We start from the raw sequence: 19,955 nt of genomic DNA, 5'->3' as shown, positions 1-19,955 counted from the left end.
GACCCCATTATAAATATTTTCTGGCAGCAATAGCAGGGGAAAATATATTTATATTTAAAATTACTACTGTCCAAAGAACAACGGTGAGAAAGTAAGGAAAGGGGCTTAGAGCTCTTTGGCCTTTCTCAGTCACCTGTGGGACAGCTGGGGTCTTCTGGCTAGAAATGGAGCCCAGAAGCAGCAAGGCTTCATGGAAAATTATGCTTCCTAAGAGCCCCTGGGGCAGAGCAATTAGAGAACTGGAAGGGTCGGGAGTTTCGCAGAGGAGGAAGCTGATCCCAGATCCAGCATCACAGAGTCCTCTGGTCAGCTCCTGACACCATAATGCTCCTTGCTTGCCAGGTTCTGTGCAAAGCAAGCTACAGAAGCGGTTTTGGGGCACTGAACTGGCCTTTTTGCAGTGTGCAAACGGTGCAAGCTGATTTTACTAGGGGAAAAGATGGCTGCAGAGGGAAAAGCACCAAATGCAGCATTCATTATAGTAGTTCCCTCCATCAGTAACTTCCAGACTCACGCCCAGGAGCCCTCTGAAGGCAGCGGTAGCACCAAGATAGAGTGCCTGGTACAGATGAGGCACTCAGGGAATTACATTAATCTGGAAAATAAATGTGCATTAGCAGTGAAAAGCTTACTCTAAAGCTGGCTCTGCAAGGAACTGGGAACAGCTGTTGGCCTGGGGGTGGGGAGGCTGGGAGAAGAGAGAGAGGGGGAAAATTACTTTTTCACTATACACCATATTATTCTTTTTGAATTTTGTACCATTGGTTATCACAAGGTAAGTAATATTTTTAGAAATTTAAAGCCTAATGTTATTCCCCAATCAGGGAAATTTGCAGGATAATGGGAGGGAGAAAGTGGGTCTTTAGAGTCAAACTAACTTGAGTTTTCACTCTAGCTAATCCTACTACTTCCTAGCTGTGTGTCTGAAAACAAGTTACTTACCTTTTCAGAGCCTCATACTACTTAACTATGTTGGGGAGAATGAGCATCCGCTGCATTGTGATGTAGGTGAAAGTGATAACAGCAACACTTAGGAGATTCACTATGTGCCAGGCACTCTTCTGAATGCTTTCTGGCTGTGTGTGGACTCATCTCATCCTCAGGACAACACTGCAAGAGAGATATTATTCTTTTCTTCCTCCCCATTTTACATACGAGGAAACTGAGCCATAGAGAGACTGAAGAACTTGCTTTAGTTCTTTAGTTCTTTAGGCAGGCTGTTTACCTCCCAAGCCCAGCTCTTCCTACCTCTACTCTGCTGCCTTGAAATGTTAGCATCCTCTTCCTTTCAATTAGGAATTCTTAGAAATGCAGACATTTTCAACATCCAAAGAAATGTCTTTCTCATAATGGGCTGTTGGATATGGTCACAGGCTAGTGAGGGCAGTGCTGGTTAGGGAATTAGCAAAGCAGGTGAGAGAGAGAGAAAGAGAAAGAACTCTATTGAAGTTAAGAATTTTGCAATCAGAGAATGTGATTTAATTGTAGCATAGCACAGTCATAGCTCGCTGTAACCTTCAACTCCTGGGCTCAAGCAGTCCTCCTGCCTCAACCTCCCGAGTAGCTGGGACTACAGATGTATGCTACTACACCTGCCCAGTTTTTTAAACAAAAATACTTTTTTTTGCTATTTTACCCAGGATGGTCACAAACTCCTGGACTCAAGTGATCCCCCTGCCCTGGCTTCCCAAAGTGCTGGGGTTACAGGTGTGAGCCACTGCACCAGCCTATTTTTATTTTAAAATGTTTAATTATATATTAGAGGAGGATTCCATAAGGTCTTCAGGACTTAGGGCCTACAAAAACATTAAAAGGGTGGAGCAAACTTTTAGTCAGGGTTGCCTCCTCCACCCCCCTCAAATGGGTCCTGGGTTGAGTCACCTTCTGCTTATGTTGCTGACTCTGTGGTCACCCATAGTAGGTCTTTTTGTGATTAACATCCTGATACTAACTTGTCTGTGGTCATTTACCTATTCTACTTCAAAGATTGAATCAAAAAACAATCGCAGGGCCAGGCGCTGTGGCTTACGTCTGTAACCCCAGCATTTTGGGAGGTCAGGGCGGGAGAATTACTTGAGCCCAAGAATTTGAGATGAGCCTGGGCAACATAGTGGGTTCCTGTCTCTACAAAAAATTTTTAAAAATTAGCTGGGCGTGGTGATGCATGTATGTAGTCCCAGTTACTTGGGAGGCTGAAGCACGAGAATCGCTGGAGCCCAGGATTTTGAGGCACTCCAGCCTGGGCAACAGCAAGATGTCGTCTCAAAAAAAAAAAAAAAAAAAAAAAAAAAAATCCCAGTGACTTGAATGTTCCAGGCAGTTGGTTTCTCAAGTTCATTGAGTTTTTACTGCACTTGGAAAAACAGGTTTTTTCCTGCATTTCTTTAAAAGAGTTTCAAAGTAAGTAATGAGCCTGAATGGGCAAGGGGTAAGGACACTTATTTTCCTTTGGCTGAATTGAAGGTTCTTCCTCCCCATGTCCCAGAATGGTTCATTTCCTTCCAATTTCCCCTGTGCGTGCTCACTACCCCTCCTACTCTAAGATCCTCAGTGTTTCCTTTAGGTCTTTCCTTGCCCCTCAGAATTAGGCCACTCGCCCTTCTGAGCGCCCCCACAGGCCTTGGAGGGCTTAGGCTCGGCCTATGCTCAGAGCACTCCAAATGCTGGGACCATCCCTCCTCTTCCTGCCCCCTGAAGTGTCCAGCCTGGCAGTGGACCTTGGCCAAAGAAGAGATGAACCATGTGAAGGCCTCATCTCTGCCTCCCATCACCAGTTTTCTCTGCAAGCTCACATCATCTCTTCCTGCCTGTCATGCTTTATCTATAAGCAGCTTTCAGCAGCTCCTTACTGCCCCCAGAAGCAAGCCCAGACCTTTCCCTGGCATCTGGACTCTCCTGCATTTGATCCTGACTGACCTGTGAGGCTTGCCTCTCTCCACACCCCAACCCAGGCCTGACTGTGGAGCAGATCCTGAATGCTGTCACCCTGGCTCCTGGCTCGAGCTGTTTCCTCTGCCTGTTTCTCTCCAGCCTGGGGAGGTTGACCCATCTACCAGGGCCTAGCACAAAGCCCATTTCTTGAAAACTTCTTCCCAGCACTTATCTCATTCATGTTCTCTCTCCTTTCCTTCCCTCCTTCCCTACTCTCTTCCTCCCTTCTTTCTCTCTGTCGCTCTCTCTCTGCCTCTCTCTCTCTCTGTTTCTCTCTCTCTGTCTCTCTCTCTCTGTCTCTCTCTGAGTGTGTATTGATCTCCCTCCTCAGCCACGTTCCTATGGGACTCCCCTTTTACCTCTGAGATAGCACTTATTTCAGGCTGCTTTGGAGTAGAGTTCTTCGTGTTCACACCACCTCGCAGGTTAGAAATTGTGCTCCTGGAATTGAAGAGCTACCCATTCTTCATTCATGTGCATATTGATCATCTGCTGGCCACACCCAGGGTTCTGCACCTGGAATAGGTTCCTAATAAATGTTTGGCACTTGGTACAGTGGCTCGATGGACAGAGCGAGCCTTGGCTTTAGCAATGGATAGCACACCTCCTAATGTGTGACCTTGGACAAGTGACTTACCCGCTCCAAACCTCTTAGGTCCAAAACCTATAAAACGGGGGTTAAAATAGTGCCTACCCCATAGAGTGGTGAGGGATAAATGAGATAATGTGCAGAACATGTAATGTAACACTTACCACTCATAAACTAGGCATGAGTCACCAGCTTCATCCTACAAACACTTTCGGAGATTTACTTTTGCCCTGGATCCTCTGGAGTGGGTACTGGGGAGAAAGTTACTAGAATATTCATGTTGAAAGACAAAGATGACCTCGATGCAGTCTGGGCCTGGCTACAGAAAGGATTGTTAAGTCTGAATGGATTCTAAAGAAATCAAGGGCACAACGCTGGCAGCCCCAGGCCCTTATAAAAGGTGGGGCCTCTCTCTTCCCAACTAAAGAAATCAGACACTGCCTAGGAAACCAGCTCCTTTAATCTCCTTACACTAAAGAGTAACACCTACCAGAGTCCCTCCCCAAAGCTATCTTCATACTTTTTAATGTGAGCCTGAATAATTGGAGGACAGGAAAGGCAATCTGGAGCATGGAGAATGGGAATTTTCAAAGGAACTTGGCCATTGTGTCTCTGGCACTGAGGTTGAGGGGAACAGAGGCCAGGAGGGCAGGACTCTAGAAAGCCAGGGAGCCCCTCCTGTCATTGAGACACACATTGAATCCTTTTCCTTGGATTCCAGGAGCAGCAGTCCTCAGGGGCCGTGGAGGGTGAGGTATAGTGGGGAGGGAAGGGTGGGTGGGAGCAGAGCAGTATCCTCCCTCTGTCTGGCCACTGTGGTTCTCAGCGTACATTCTTAAATGGGTGTTTTGATATATTTCAGCCTCTGAGAATGTTGGCAGACCACCAGCTTTTCTCAGGGCCAAGCTCCCTTGAATAAGTCGATGTACTTCTGCACACCATCCCCACTGGCCTGTCCACCGTCTAGGTTCCTGTGATGGGGTGGTGGTGTGGGATTGGGGGAGGGGTGGGGGGATTGATGCCGGGGACAGAGCAGTTGCTGTGGACGATTTGAGTCCTGTGTGGCAGCCTTTCCCTTGGAGACAAGATCCTGGGCTAGGCTCTTGGCACGTGAATGACTTTTGGAGACCATCTAGTCCAATCCACCCTTTTACAGATGAGGAAACTGAGACGTAAAGAGCCCAAGCCAAGATGAAAACCCAAATCTCACCCCAGTCCAGGGTTTTTGCCCTGTTTCTCTATGACAGTCCCGTAAAGAAATTTTGCTGTGATATGACGCAGGTGTCACAACAAGGCTGAAAAGGACAAATCTGGATTTGACTAGAAAGTGTGAGTCCTACCTGCTCAATCTCACGTTGAAGCCACAACTTACTCCTTGCCTGACAGTAGCTTCTCATCCTGTGGTGTGGGGAGGGGTGGGCAGAGGGAGGACTGGTGCAAACAGTGTTTAGATTTCCTCTCTGATAGACTCCTGGGGTGGAGTTGGAAAGGTCCAAGGTGAGGTGTGAGAGTTTTGACTTGATGGATCTGCTGTTTTGAGTGCTAGGCAGGCAGGCGGGCATTCTCTTCCTCCTTCCCTAAAAGATCTGTAGCCTCTTTAGGATCAAAGGACGCTGGTGTGCAATGAGAATGCCACTGAGAGGTGGCACCCAGCACCCATCCAGGAAAAGGAACAGACAGAGTGAAAAACTGATGATGGTAACTCACATGAGTTAAAAAAGAAAAAAAAGCAGAAGTAAGTAAAGCTGGCATGGGTATGACCAATGGAAAGGCTCAGAGAATGGGGATGTAGAAAGGATTGATGAAACTCTCAGGGGAAATTCATTCACTCAGTCAAGAGCTCTTTAACGGAACACTTACTCTGTACCAGGTTCAGTTGTCAGCACTGGAGAAATCACACCAAGAAGGGTGCAGAGACCCATTGCAAGTGACTCGGGAAGAGGAAAACTCAGTCATGGGCAGACACCCAGTTAAATGGAAAGCAGAGTTAAAGGAGGACAGCGGGAAGAATGAGATCTTGAAAAATCCATCAGCAATTTTGGGACGATAACGTGCACAGATGATATTTTTTAAAAACCTGGGAGAAAGGAGTCAGTGGGAGACACAATTTGAGAGCTACTGTGGCACTCTGGGGACCAAACTAAAGTGTTTGCACCACATGCTGGGGTAATTCAATCACTCAGCAAGCACTGTCTGAGCACCTGTGTTTCTCTGGCCACACTAGTCTCCCTGCTGTTCCTTGTCCTCACCAGGCATGCTTACCTACTCTGCCTTTAATCTACAGGGGGATTATCATAGCTCATTGTAACCTTGAACTCCTGGGCTCAAGCGATTCTCCCATTTCAGCCTCCCCAATAGATGGGACTATGGGCCCGCGCCACCATGCCAGGCTATTTTTTTTTTTTCTATTTTGGTATAGGTGGGGTCTCACTATGTTGCTCAGGAGGTCACTGTCTCCTGGGCTCAAGCCATCCTCCCGCCTTGGCCTCCCAAAGTGCTAGGATTACTAATGTGAGCCACCACACCCATCCAGAGTTCCCCTTTTTTTTGAGGGCTTCCCCCTACTCAGTAGCACCACTGTCTTAGGTCATTTTCTGTTGCTGTAACATATACCACAGATTGGGTAATTTATAAAGAAATTTATTTCTTACAGTTCTGGAGGCTGTAAAGTCCACATCTGGTGAGGGCCTTTTTGCTGGTGGGGACTTTCTGAAGAGTCCCCAGGTGGTGCAGAGCACCGCAAGGTGAGGGGACTGAGTGTGCTAGCTCAGTTCTCTCGTCCTCATCTTATGAAGCTGCTAGTCCCATTCCTGTAGCAACCCATTAGTCCATCAACCCATGAATCCATGAATGGATTTATCCATTTATGAGGGCAGAGCTCTCATGACCCAATCACCTCTTAAAGGCCCCAACTCTGAATATTGCTACATTGGGGGTTGAACTTCAACATAAGTTTTGGAGGGGACAAATATTCAAGCCCTAGCAACCATTTAGCAAATGCATAAACAAGCTGAAATTGTGGTGACAAGAGAAGGCACATCACCCTGGAAAGGACCCTGTCTCATTTTTCTTTGTTTTTATTTTTTATTTTTATTACGATTATTTTTTAGAGATGTGGTCTCTCCATGTTGCCCAGGCTGGCCTTGAACTCCTAGCCTCAAGTGATCCTCCTGCCTTAGCCTCCCAAAGTGCTGGGATTACAGGTGTGAGCCACCAAGTCCAGTTTATCTCATTCATCATTGTACCCCAGTGCTAGGCATATAGTAAGCATTCAGGAAATGTTGAATGAATGAATATCATTTTTAAGCACTGAGGAAACCTATTTTTAAAATAGTAAATGTTATTATCACAACTTTGTAAAAAGTGCATTTTAAAATGTTTCTAAAATCCACTAATAAATACTAACAGTAAGCCGGACATGGTATTGTGTCCATAATACCAACTACTCAGGAAGCTGAGGCGAGGAGGATCACTTCAGCTTAGGAGTTTAAGGCTGCAGTGAGCTGTGATTGTGCCACTGCACCCCAGCCTGGCCAACAGAGCAAGACCCTGTCTTTAAAAAAAATTGTAAAAAGAAATACCAACAGCAGTTGAATGGCGGAGTTCTGGGAAATCTTTCTTTCTTTCCTTGTCTTTTCTCTTCCTTCCTTCCTTCCTTCCTTTCTATCTCTTTCTTTTTTTTTTTTTTTTTTTTTGACAGTGTCTCGCTGTCGCCCAGGCTGGAGTGCAGTAGTGCAATCTCGGCTCACTGCAACCTCTGCCTCCTGGGCTCAAGCACACCTCAACCTCCCTAGTAGCTGGGATTCCAGGCGCATGCCACCACACCCATCTAATTTTTCTATTTTTAGATGGGATTTTGCCATGTTGGCCAGGCTGGTCTTGAACTCCTGACCTCAAGTGATCCACCTGCCTCGGCCTCCCAAAGTGCTGGGATTACAGGCATGAGCCACTGTACCTGGCCTTTTTCTTTCTTTTCTATATTTTTCCCTTTTTGTGTACGATAGCAACATTTTAAATAATGAATAAAGTATATTTTAGTTCCCTCCACACCTTCCTTCCTCCCAAAAAAGGAATTGTGAGAATTACAATTTACAACCTAATATTTTAAAAGTCTTGTGCCATGTAAAGTGTAAATGATGAAGACTGAGAAACCATGACCTGAACTGTATAATGCAATGAAATAAAGTTTACCACACTCTGACATGTTTGACAATATGCATGAGGATTTTGTAGCTGGGCATGACCAACAGTTCTCATAAAACACTGTGATTGGTATTACTTGAAACAGCCAAACTGGCCTCTGTCAGATGCTCGGGGAAGGGAGGCGGGAACTGGATGGGGTGTGTGTGGCTCTGTTGGCCTCAGAAGACCCCTGGATCCATAACCCAGGTATGCCACTTTGCTGGCAGAGAAGGCCAGGACCTGGGAGCTCCGAGGACCTCCGGCTGACAGATTTGCAGCCTCCAAGTGGGGCTGGTGCTACACAGGCTTCACAAAGGAGCTTTTCACCACAACAGGAACGGCACGAACACCCCAAACTCTCCTTTCCTTCCCTTCCCAGCCTTCTAGATATGGAGAGCTCATAAGGATACTGCCTGAAATGTCATCAATAAAAATGTGTTGGGCAGCAGAACGATTGCCTTTGAGAGCGCTAGAGGAGAGAATATTCATTATTGAGAATCTACTATATGCCAAGCATAAGGGAGGTCCTGTGCATACATGGTATCATTTCCTTGCATCAGCCTGATGAAGATGCTATTAGACCCACTATATGGATAATGAAACAGGCTGGGAAAGGTTAAGTTAGTGACCCTGAGTCACACATTTAAGTAAGTGGTGGTAGTGGGGAGGGAGGTGGAAAGGGAGGGAGGAGGGACTCAAACACAGCCCCATCAGAGGTGGAAAGCCTCTCTTCCCACATTGCGCATTGCACAACAGCAGAGGTTTCCAGACTTCATGCTTACAGCCTTTGTGACCATCAGCAGCTACTCTGGGTCTCGGTCTCCTTGCTTATAAAACTAAAGTGCTTGAATGGCTCACACCTGCAATCCCAGCACTTTGGGAGGCCAAGGCAGGCGGATCACTTGAGGTCAGGAGTTTGAGACCAGCCTGGCCAACATGGCAAAACCCCACCTCTACTGAAAATAGAAAAATTAGCCAGGCTTGGTGGCGGGCACCTGTAATCCCAGCTACTTGGGAGGCCGAGGCAGGAAAATCACTTGAACCTGGGAGGCAGAGGTGGCAGTGAGCCGAGATCGCACCACTGCACTCCAGCCTGGGCGACACATCGAGACTCCATCTCAAAAAAAAAATAATAAAATAATAAAATAAAGTGCTTGAGAAAATACGTTTCCCAAGTGTCCCAGCGCTGGGTTCTTTGTCACAGTGTTTCCTCTTCTTGCCTTTTTCCCCACTGTGATCCCTTTTCGGTGATCCTCTTCTTGCCTTTGTAAAAGCTCTGCGGGACCAATTCTCTCGGGCCTTCCGCGCAGAGCTCTCCTAGGGACTCCGGTCTCTCCCCAGCTCGCCCCCTAGGGGACACAGGTGGTGCTGCGGGAGCCCGGGCTCCCAGTGAGAGTCCATACAATTGTCAGACCGAGTCAACATAATCACCGGTTTGAATTCAACTTCAATTGCTGCTTTACCTTTTTAAAAAACATGGATCTAGAAAATATTCAGCCCTTCCCACATTCACCAGGGCAATGCTGCCGAAACATTTAATGACGGGGAGTATTTGTAGCCTGAAGACCTACTGTTTCTGTGAGTCATATTTAAAAATGGGATTACATGTTTACTTCCTACTCCTCAGTTTCTTTTAGGTCCTGTGAGACTACTGATTGATCCAATGCTGATTTTGCAGGGATGCCAAACTGTGATTATAAAACAATATATTTGTCTCTACTTGGTTATTTTTATTAAAATAATCAATTTTTGTTAGGTAATATATACATGTGGCACAATATCCAAAAATCACTAAGAGGTTTTCAGTAATTATCATATGACCCAGCAATTCCACTCCTGGGGATATACCCAAAAGAATTGAAAAACAGGTGTTCAAACAAAAACTTGTATACAAATGTTCACAGCAGCACTTTGCATGATACCCAAAAGGCAGAAACAACACAAATGTCATCAACTGACGAATAAACAAAATGTGGTTTCTCTATACAATGGAATATTATTCAGCCATAAAAGGGAAAGAAGTACTGATACGTTCTACAATATGGATGGACCTTGAAAGCATCATGCTAACTGAAAAAAGTCAGACATAAAAGGCCACATATTATATCATTTCATTTGTATGAAATTTCTTGACTAGGCAAATCCGAAGAGACAGAAAGCACATGAGTAGTTGCTGGGCCAGAGGTAGGAAGGAATAGGAAGTGCTAATGAGCATTGAGTCTCCTGTTGGGTGATGAAATGTTCTGAAACTGCATGCTGGTGGTGGTTGCACGACATTATGAATGTACTGTATCATACACCTTAAAATAGTTAAAATAATACATTTTATGTTATGTGTATTTTACCACAGTAAAACAAATAGTACTCTTCTCTATCTTTCCAGAAATGATGATGATGATTATTATTTTGAGATGGAGTTTTGCTCTTGTTGCCCAGGCTGGAGTGCAATGGCGTGATCTCAGCTCACCACAACCTCTGCCTCCCGGGTTCAAGCGATTCTCCTGCCTCAGCCTCCAGAGTAGCTGGGATTACAGGCATGTGCCACCATGCCCGGCTAATTTTGTATTTTTAGTAGAGATGGGGTTTCTCCATGTTGGTCAGGCTGGTCTCAAACTCCTGACCTCAGGTGATCCACCTGCCTTGGCCTCCCAAAGTGCTGGGATTATGGGTGTCAGCCACGCACCTGGACTGTAATGATTTTTATTAGTTTGTTTTTTGTCTTTGTTTGTTTATAGGTTTATTCTTCAGAAAATTTTAAAGTTTTTTGTTGTTGTGGTTGTTGTTGTTTTTTGAGACAGAGTTTTGCTCTTGTCACCCAGGCTGGAGTGCAATGGCACGATCTCAGTTCACTGCAACCTCCCTATCCTGGGTTCAAGCAATTCTCCTGACTCAGCCTCCCAAGGGGCTAGGATTACAGGCGCCTGCCACCACACCCCGCTAGGTTTTTGTATTTTTAGTAGAGATGGGGTTCTGCCATGTTAGCCAGGCTTGTCTCAAACTCCTGACCTCAGGTAATCCACCCGCCTCGGCCTCCCAAAGTGCTGGGATTACAGGCATGAGCCACCACGCCTGGCTAAAGTTTTATATACTCATATTTATCAGTGTTTGCCTTTATGGTTTCTGTATTACATGGCATGCTTAGACAGAGCTTCTTCATTCCAAGATTATAAACATATTCAACTATATTTTCTTCTTGTACCTTTTTTATTTTTTATTTTTTTGAGACAGGCTCTTGGTCTGTTGCACAGGCTAGAGTGCAGTGGTGTGACCATAGCTCACTGCAGCCTCTCCTGGGGCCAAGATTCTCCCGCCTTAGCCTCCTAAGTAGCTGGGACTACAGGACACAGCACCACACCCGGTTAATTAATTTATTTTTTTAGTGGAGAAGAGGCCTCAATAAGATGCCTGGGTTGGTCTCGAACTCCTGCACTCAGGCTATTCTCCCGCCTTGGCCTCCCAAAGTATTGGGATTACAGGTGTGAGCCACTGTGCCATCCCCTTTACTTTTATGGTTTCATGTTTGACATTTAGGTTTCTGTTCATCTGGGATTGATTTTGGAATAAGGAGTGAGGTAGCAATATAATTTAAATGGTTTTCCCAAATGGAAAATGATGTGTAGCCTGTTGTCTCAATACTATTTAATGAACAGCCCTTTTTTTCTCCTTTGATTTGAAATGCCAGCTTTAAATTGTTAATTCATATATTTTGGGTCTATTTCTGAATTTTTTTCCTGTTGGTTTATCTGTCTATTTCTCAGTCTACAATGCTTTGTTAACCAGAAGTCAGCATTCAATTTTATGGGGTCATCAATATAAATACTACTAAATTTGACATAGGTAACTCTTGGAAGTTAGAACACAGGAAAGGAAGGGTGGAGTCCCTTCATGTCTGAGAAACTAGATGTTGATTCAGGAGGAAATATCAAAAAATTGATTTTTTAAACCAAGGCTTCCTGAATAATATTTTTTGTTGATAAGGCAAATACACATTAAATGTCTGATTTTAACCATTAGTTCTGTTGATTTTTGGCTGAATGAAAACATCAAAGTTTGAAACTATGACTTTATGTTCAACTTATTTATTTTCTTATACTTCTCACAGGTCATATATTTACAAAACTATCAAAAGCAGGAACTTGCAACCCTGAGGGACTCTCTCTAGGTATGCAGTGTCTTCCTCACACAAGGTTAGCAGCTGCTAGGATACTAATGCTCAGGGCTTTCAGTCTTATCAGTGATGACCTCGATAGAAACTTGAGTACATTTCCCTCTTTTTTTTTTTTTTTTTTTTGAGATGGAGTTTCGCTCTCGTTGCCCAGGCTGCAGTGCAATGGTGCGGTCTTGGCTCAGGGCAACCTCCGCCTCCCAGGTTCATGCAATTCTCCTACCTCAGCCTCCTGAGTAGCTGGGATTACAGGCGTGCACCACCACACCCGGCTAATTTTGTATTTTTAGTAGAGACAGGATTTCTCCATGTTGGTCAGGCTGGTCTTGAACTCCTGACCTCAGGTGATCTGCCTCGGCCTCCCAAAGTGCTGGAATTACAGGCATGGGCCACCATGCCCGGCCAAAGGTCTCCATTGTTCTTTCTAACCAGGGGTGAGAAGTGTGGAATGCTTTTGCCTTGAGATGTTTTTATTCCAGCAAGAAGGCTCAATTTTAAACACAAAATGTACTTGTTTTAGTTCTGTGCTCCCAAACTTCCAAAGGGAAGATCTTTTATAAATTTGCTGGATTCTCTGTGGGTTTGTGTTTATTAACTCCCACCATTTGCAAAGTATTTTGTGGTGGCATAAACATCATTTTAAAACAGGAAGTTAGCTTTTAGTCATTAGTCTGAAATCAAGTGTTTCAGAAGAAATGAAAAGGCTTCAGCCAGAGGAGACTTTAACATGACAAAAGTCACAACAGGAAATTAGGTGACTCTGGCTTGGCCTCTCCATTCACAGCTTTTGGGCATGTTCATTCATTTTGTCCATCTCTTAAATACCTACTTTATGCTCAGCCTCATTTAACACTCTAGTGTACACCAGTCAAAGAGCTACTCAGTCAAACTGCAAGGACTCTGTTAATACACAGGCTTCTCATGTACAAAGGTGGGGAAAAGAGGCATTATTTTCACTGCTATATAAATATTCTGATGTGTGAATGAACCATGATTCATGTATTCATTCTCCTGATGATAGACAACATTTTGGGTTGTTTCCAGTTCTTTTCTATTGCAGACAATGCTGCAACGAACAATCTTGCACAACCCCGTCGTGCACATGTACAAGAGTTTCACTAAGGCAGCAGTCCTCAAAGTGTGATCCAGGGACCCACAGGGGTCCCCAAGGCCCTTTCAGAGGGTCCACACGAGCAAAAGTATTTTCTTTTTATTTTTTCTTTTCTTTTCTTTTTTTTTTTTTTTGAGACATAGTCTTACTGTCACCCAGGCTGGAGTGCAGTGTCACAATCTGGACGACTGCAACCTCTGCCTCCTGGGTTCAAGCGATTCTTCTGCCTCAGCCTCCTGAGTAGCTGGGATTATAGGCGTGCGCCACTATGCCTGGTTAAGTTTTGTACTTTTAGTAGAGACAGGGTTTCACCCCAGGCTGGTCTCCAGCTACTGACCTCAGGTGATCCACCCACCGTGGCCTCCCAAAGTGCTAGGATCACAGGCGCGAGCTATCGCTCCCAGCCGCAAAACTATTTTCATAATAGTTTTCACTCTCATCCTGTCAGGGGTATGCTGTGGAGTTTTCTGGAGGCTGCATGACACATCCACAATTATCTGAAAAGGCTATTAAAATACTCCTACCTCTTCTAATTACATATCTGGGTGAGGCTGGAATTTTCTCATATACTTCAACCAAAACAACATATTGCAACACTTGAATACAAATAGAGATTCTAGCTGTCTTCTAGTAAGCCAGACAACAAAGAGATCGTAAAACATGAAACAATGCCTCTCATCTCCCTAAATTTTAACATAAATAGAATTTTTTTTCATAAAATGTGTTAATATCCATTGAGTTTATTTTTTATTTTAAAGCTGATTTTAACTTTTTTAAACTTTTTAACTTTTTTCAGTTTTAATTTCTAATACTGTAAATATAAATAAATACAGCCCACGTGAACAAAAGCTTTTTGGGGTCCTTGATAATTATTATTAGTGCAGTGGCACGATCACAGCTCACTGCAGTCTCAACCTCCTGGAGTCAAGCAATCCTCCCAAAGTGCTGGGATTGCAGGCATGAGCTGCTGTGCACATCCTGATAATTTCTAAGGACATAAGAGTCCTAAAACCAAAAAAATATGAGAAGTAGTGCCCTAGGGTATATATACCCAGGAGTTGTGACGTAGGTGCATATTCATCTTTAAATGGTAACTCTAATAACCACTGATGATTAAGTTCAGTTTGATATCATTTGTATAGAGCCCCCCAAAGCAGTACAACTAAACTTTATACAGCTCAGAATGCATGCATATTGCTAAAATTGAAAAAAAATAGGCAAGGTTAAGCTCAAAATGTAGGATAGCTGGCCAGGTGCGGTGGCTCACGCCTGTAATCCCAGCACTTTGGGAGGCTGAGGGGGGTGGATCACAAGGTCAGGAGATCGAGACCATCCTAGCTAACACAGTGAAACCCCGTCTCTACTAAAAATACAAAAAATTAGCCGGGCGTGGTGGTGGTCACCTGTAGTCCCAGCTACTCGGGAGGCTGAGGCAGAATGGCGTGAACCCGGGAGGTGGAGCTTGCAGTGAGCCGGGATCGTACCACTGCACTCCAGCCTGGGCGACAGAGCAAGACTCTGTCTCAAAAAAAAAAAAAAAAAAATTGTAGGATAGTGGTTACCTTTCACGGAGAGGCAGGGGGATGGAGGGAAAAGGGACAGACTGGACTGGTCTGAGGTACAGTGTTTAGTACTATGCCTTATAACTCACAGATATGCTGCATTTTTCTTTCATATGTGTTAAATACTACATACTTTTTTATTTACTAAAAATAAGAAAGGAACAGTTTCTGCCCACAAGAGGCTCCCTGTCTGGTGATTGTGAGTGGAAATCACATTCCTCTTCCCTCTGAGTTTCAGCTCATTGAGAAACTGATCAGGAATCAGATCAGCTGAAAGTCCAGGCTCTATTATCTGCAAAGCTGGATTAGAGAATGTGGAGGCCAGTGGTTTTCTCCTCCTTCCTACCTGATCCAGATGGTCCTGTGCAAACCAGGGAGTCCCCTGCTGACCTCTCCACAGGTGGCAGGATCTGTCTGGTGGAGGAGGAGACCCAAAGTTATGAAGGCATTAGGGGATGGCGCCTGTGATATCAGAACCCAGATCTATCCTCCTCCAAGGGTGATGGCTTTTGCTGACCCTTCTGGGCCTCAGTTTCCCTTCCGTAAAAAGGGAGTAACATCTTACAGATGTGTCATGAGCACTAATCGTGTATCCTAGCACAGGGGTTGGCTTTCCTCCTTCCCTTCAAGTGCAAGGTCAGGCTACACCCCTAGGATGACTGTACCCACCTCTCTGGGTTTGGCTGTTCTCAGCCACTTTCAGGGCAGAGATCTATCCAGAGAGGGCAATACTATGACTCATGTCACAAGTGACACAGCTCATTCCACATCATTAATTCTCCCATGTTTCTAGGGCTTACATTTTATCTCCTCATTGGGAAACTGTAGGGGAGCCCCCCTCCCTCCCTCCCTCTCCTTCCTTCCTCCATTTACTCCCAGGCTCCCCTCAGACACTCGCACTCTGGGACTTGATTCAAAGCCAGTCATTCACCCCAGGCAGCAGCTATGAGAAACCAGGTGGACCCTCCAAGCAACGAGCTAAGAGAAACATCCCCAAACAACCAGAATGGGCCCTCGCACTGTGCCCTCCTCCTCTCAGACACCAGACAACGGTGGGCTCATCTGGGCTGCATTTAAGAGGCTGATGGCCCTGATCTGCAAGCCTGGTTTAGAACCTGCCCGTTCAATTTGGATTTGATTCTATTCAATTAGATTTAATTCCTTCCAACAATGAAGTATCAGGTGCTGGGCAAGACCAGTGTGTTTAAACCTCTGAGGCTCACCTCCCCAGAAAACAACTTTGTCAGTGACAATTCCAAAAGTGGAGTCTAGTTGAAAGGTATTTTAACTGGGACAAGGAATGAAAGGAGAGGGAACTGCAGGCTATATGGGTTTTGTCATGATTGAGGAATCGATCATGACTGCTCCTCCCACTGAGGCCTCCAAGCCTCACCAGGGAGATAGGGTATTCACATCAAACAGGCCAAGGCCACAGAGGGCTAGTCACCCCTCAGTGTAGTTTAGAAACCTGTGTGTGCTGCGGAGCAGGAGCAGGAAAACCAAGGGGAAAAAGAGCACATCATGAGAGGAGAAACAGTTAAAGCTGTCCCCTTTGATATCCTCCCTATTGGAAAATTCCGATTCTGACGTTCCAGTTCTTTTTTTTTTTTTTTTTTTTTTTTGAGACAGAGTTTCGCTCTTGTTGCCCAGGCTAGAGTGTACAATGGCGCGATCTCGGCTCACTGTAACCTCTTCCTCTCCAGTTCAAGTGATTTTCCTGCCTCAGCCTCCCAAGTAGCTGGGTTACAGGCATGCGCCACCATGCCCGGCTAATTTTTGTATTTTTAGTAGAGATGAGGGCTCACCATGTTGGTCAGGCTGGTCTCGAACTCCTGACCTCAGGTTATCCACCCTCCTCGGCTTCCCAAAGTGCTGGCATTATAGGTGTGAGACACCTCGCCCGGCCTCCAGTTCATTTTTAATACATTGAAAAATATATCCATCTATTTTGAGGGAGCAAGTCTGATCACAAGACAGTAGGGAGAGGTATCAAGGTGAGCGGGTGAGAATGAAACAAGTTACACTAATTAGTAAATTGCAGAAGACACTGTACATGTCAGCCAGACCTCTAAAGAGACAAAACAAGATCAAGACAAAAAAACCCAGCAGATTTGAAGAATGTTTACATTCTTGCAACCACAAATGGGAAGTGAGCTCAGGGCCCAGTGGGAGTTTAACAAAATAAAGTTCAAAGTGGAGGCTGCTCTGTGCATATTCCACCCCCTGGTTGCCCTGGCAATGAAACATCTGCCTTACAGTAATGAAATCATATTGAGAAGAAACCCACAAGCGCAAGAGAGCATCTTTGCCTGCAGACTTGCTGTTGATGTTGCATCTGCCTGCAGCCACCACTGCTTTACTCACTGACAAGGTGCCTAGTGGGAAACCCCAGGAACCTAGGCCTGGGAGGTCTCAGGAGCTTCACCTCCTGGAGGCCTGCTCGAGGGGCTTGGCCTCAGAGACCTGCACTCAGGAGGGGTCAGAGACAGTAGAACTTGGGGTCCGCTCCCTGGCTAGCTAATTAATTCTTGAGCATGTCTTGGAGACGTCGCGGAGAAGGCAAAATGAGTAAGATGAGATCCCTGTTCTTGAGGGGCAGAGAAAGTAGAGGTGCAAATACACAATTAGTTGTGAGAGAAGGCCGAGTTGAGAGCACAAACAGAATCCTACAGAAACTCTTTTCTTCTTCATTATTCTTTTTCTTTTTTTTTTTTTCGAGACAGAGTCTCACTCTGTCGCCCAGGCTGGAGTGCAATGGCGCGATCTTGGCTCACTACAACCTCCGCCTCCTATGTTCAAATGATTCTACTGCCTCAGCCTCCCGAGTAGCTGGGATTACAGGCGTGCACTACCACATCCAGCTAATTTTTGTATTTTTAGTAGAGACCTGGTTTCACCATGTTGGCCAGGCTGGTCTTGAACTCCTGACGTCAAGTGATCTGCCCACCTCCGCCCCACAAAGTGCTGGGCTTACAGACAGCCATCACACCCGGCCTTCTTTTTCTCATATATAGGTCATGTTTTTACGGAAAGAAACTTAGCAAGGATGAAAATAAGCCAAAGGAAAAAATTAAAATCACTCCAAATCGCATCAGCCAGAGAGAACCACCATTAACACGTTAACATTACCATTAAAGGTGTATCTTTTCAAATGTTTTCTTATGCAAATAGATGCATATGTTAAAATATATATTTGTTCTGTCTATATAAACATATTTTTTCTGAAACAAGATTATATTACATATAGGATTTTGCCTTTTTGCACCTAAAAATACACCATGAGTATATTTTCAGGGAGCACATATATACAACTGGCACCGACATATTTAATATCTGCACTGCTTCCATTATTTGACCTTAAAATAACTTAGCCAACCAAGGTGGAGAGATGGGAGGTTGCTGTCCTTTTCCTCAAGTCGAGTGACGGGGTTCCAATGGCAACACACACTGCTGTGCACAGAGCCCGCGCTGGTGTCAGATCCCGCTTGAGAAATCTCAAGGGCATGCAGTCTGGCTGGTAGCTGATGGATAGGATAAAGGGCAGAAGCTGTGCCGGGATCAGCCACCACTCCCAGGGTTGTCAGAGTCCAGGATTCACAAGCATTTCCCAAGGACCACAGGCCCAGAGAAACAGGCTGCTTGGTGATCAACATAAAGGTTACAGCAGAACGGAGGTTGCACTTTATTTGGATATGAATGAGCGCCCATTGGGAGGCTAAGGGGGAGATAGTTCTCTTAGAGCCTGGTGGTAGGAGATGAATCTCATTGTGTGTAAGACACCTGGAAGGAGGGAGACAGGAGACCAGGAAATCAGTTCAGAGGTTGTTATCAAAGTCTGAAGAGAGACATTTCCTCCTTCTACAGGAGTTACAGAATCTGGGCTCAAATCCAACCTCTCCCACTGATGAACTTGAATCAGTCACTTCACTTTCCTGAGCCTTAATAGCTCACCAGTAACATGGGCATAAAAACAACCTCAACGAGGTATGAAAATGTTTCACAACTTGATAGAAGTGGTGGTTGTACGATATTATGAATGTACTAAATGCCACTGGATTTCATACTACAACATTCTGAATGTACTAAATGCCACTGGATTTTATACTTTAAAATGGTTAATTCTATGTTATGTGAATTTCTCCTCAGTTAAAAAACAGAATAGTCCCTAGGGTTGTTGTGAGGATTAAGCGAATCTGGCGGGTTTGTTTGAATAGTCACTCTTTTTCTTTTCTTTTCTTTTCTTTTTTTTTTTTTTTGTGACGGAGTTTCACTCTTATTGCTCGGCCTGGAGTGCAGTGGCGCAATCTCGGCTCACTGCAACCTCCGTCTCCCTGGTTCAAGTGCTTCTCCTGCCTCAGCCTCCCAAGTAGCTGGGATTACAGGTGCCTGCCACCACACCTGGCTAATTTTGTATTTTTAGTAGAGACAGGGTTTCACCATGTTGACTAGGCTGGTCTTGAACTCCTAACCTCAAGTGATCCACCAGCCTCGGACTCCCAAAGTGCTGGGATCATAGGTGTGAGCCACCGCGACTGGCTTTTTTTTTTTTTTTTTTTTTGAGACAAGGTCTCGCTGTGTTGCCCAGGCTGGAGCGCAGTGGTGAGATCTAGGCTCACTGCAACCTCCGCCTCCTGGGTTCTAGTGATTCTCCTGCCTCAGCCTCCCAAATAGCTGGGATTACAGATGCACACCACCATGCCCAGCTAATTTTTGTATTTTTAGTAGAGATGGGGTTTCACGTTGTTGGCCAGGTTGGTCTCTAATTCCTGACCTCAAGTGATCAGTCCACCTTGGCCTCCCAAAGTGCTGGGATTGTAGGCGTGAGCCACTGCAACCAGCCTGGATAATCACTCTTTTTTTTTAGACAGAGTCTCACTCTGTCGCCTGGGCTGGAATGCAGTGGCACCTTCTTGGCTCACTGCAATCTCCACCTCCCGGGTTCAAGCAATTTTCCTGCCTCAGCCTCCTGAGTAGCTGGGATTACAGGCATGCGCCACTATGCCCAGCTGATTTTTTGTATTTCTACTAGAGACAGGTTTTCACCATGTTGGCCAGGCTGGTCTTGAACTCCTGACCTCATGATTCGCTCACCTCAGCCTCCCAAAGTGCTGGGATTACAGGCGTGAGCCACCGCCCCTGGCCCCGAATAGTCACTCTTATGTGAGCAAACATGAAACTGCCTTTCCATCCGGCTCCTGGCCACAGCCTCATCCCAGTGCTGGTGAGGAGAGGGAGGGTTTTCACCTGCTTCAGTCAGAAGTCCACTGAAGAGACAGTATCCCCATGGGTGCTCTACAAAGTGTCCTAGAGCAGCATTCAACCTGGCTCCCACCATGGAGGACACCAGAGGGGGCAGCCACATCGGTGCTGGTGTTGGTGTGGGCGGGAGGACTAGCTATCCCTCCTTCCAGAGCT

Source organism: Gorilla gorilla, chromosome 16 (genome assembly GCF_029281585.2).
Source record: "Gorilla gorilla gorilla isolate KB3781 chromosome 16, NHGRI_mGorGor1-v2.1_pri, whole genome shotgun sequence".
Taxonomy (NCBI): domain Eukaryota; kingdom Metazoa; phylum Chordata; class Mammalia; order Primates; family Hominidae; genus Gorilla; species Gorilla gorilla.
This window is presented reverse-complemented; position numbering follows the sequence as displayed.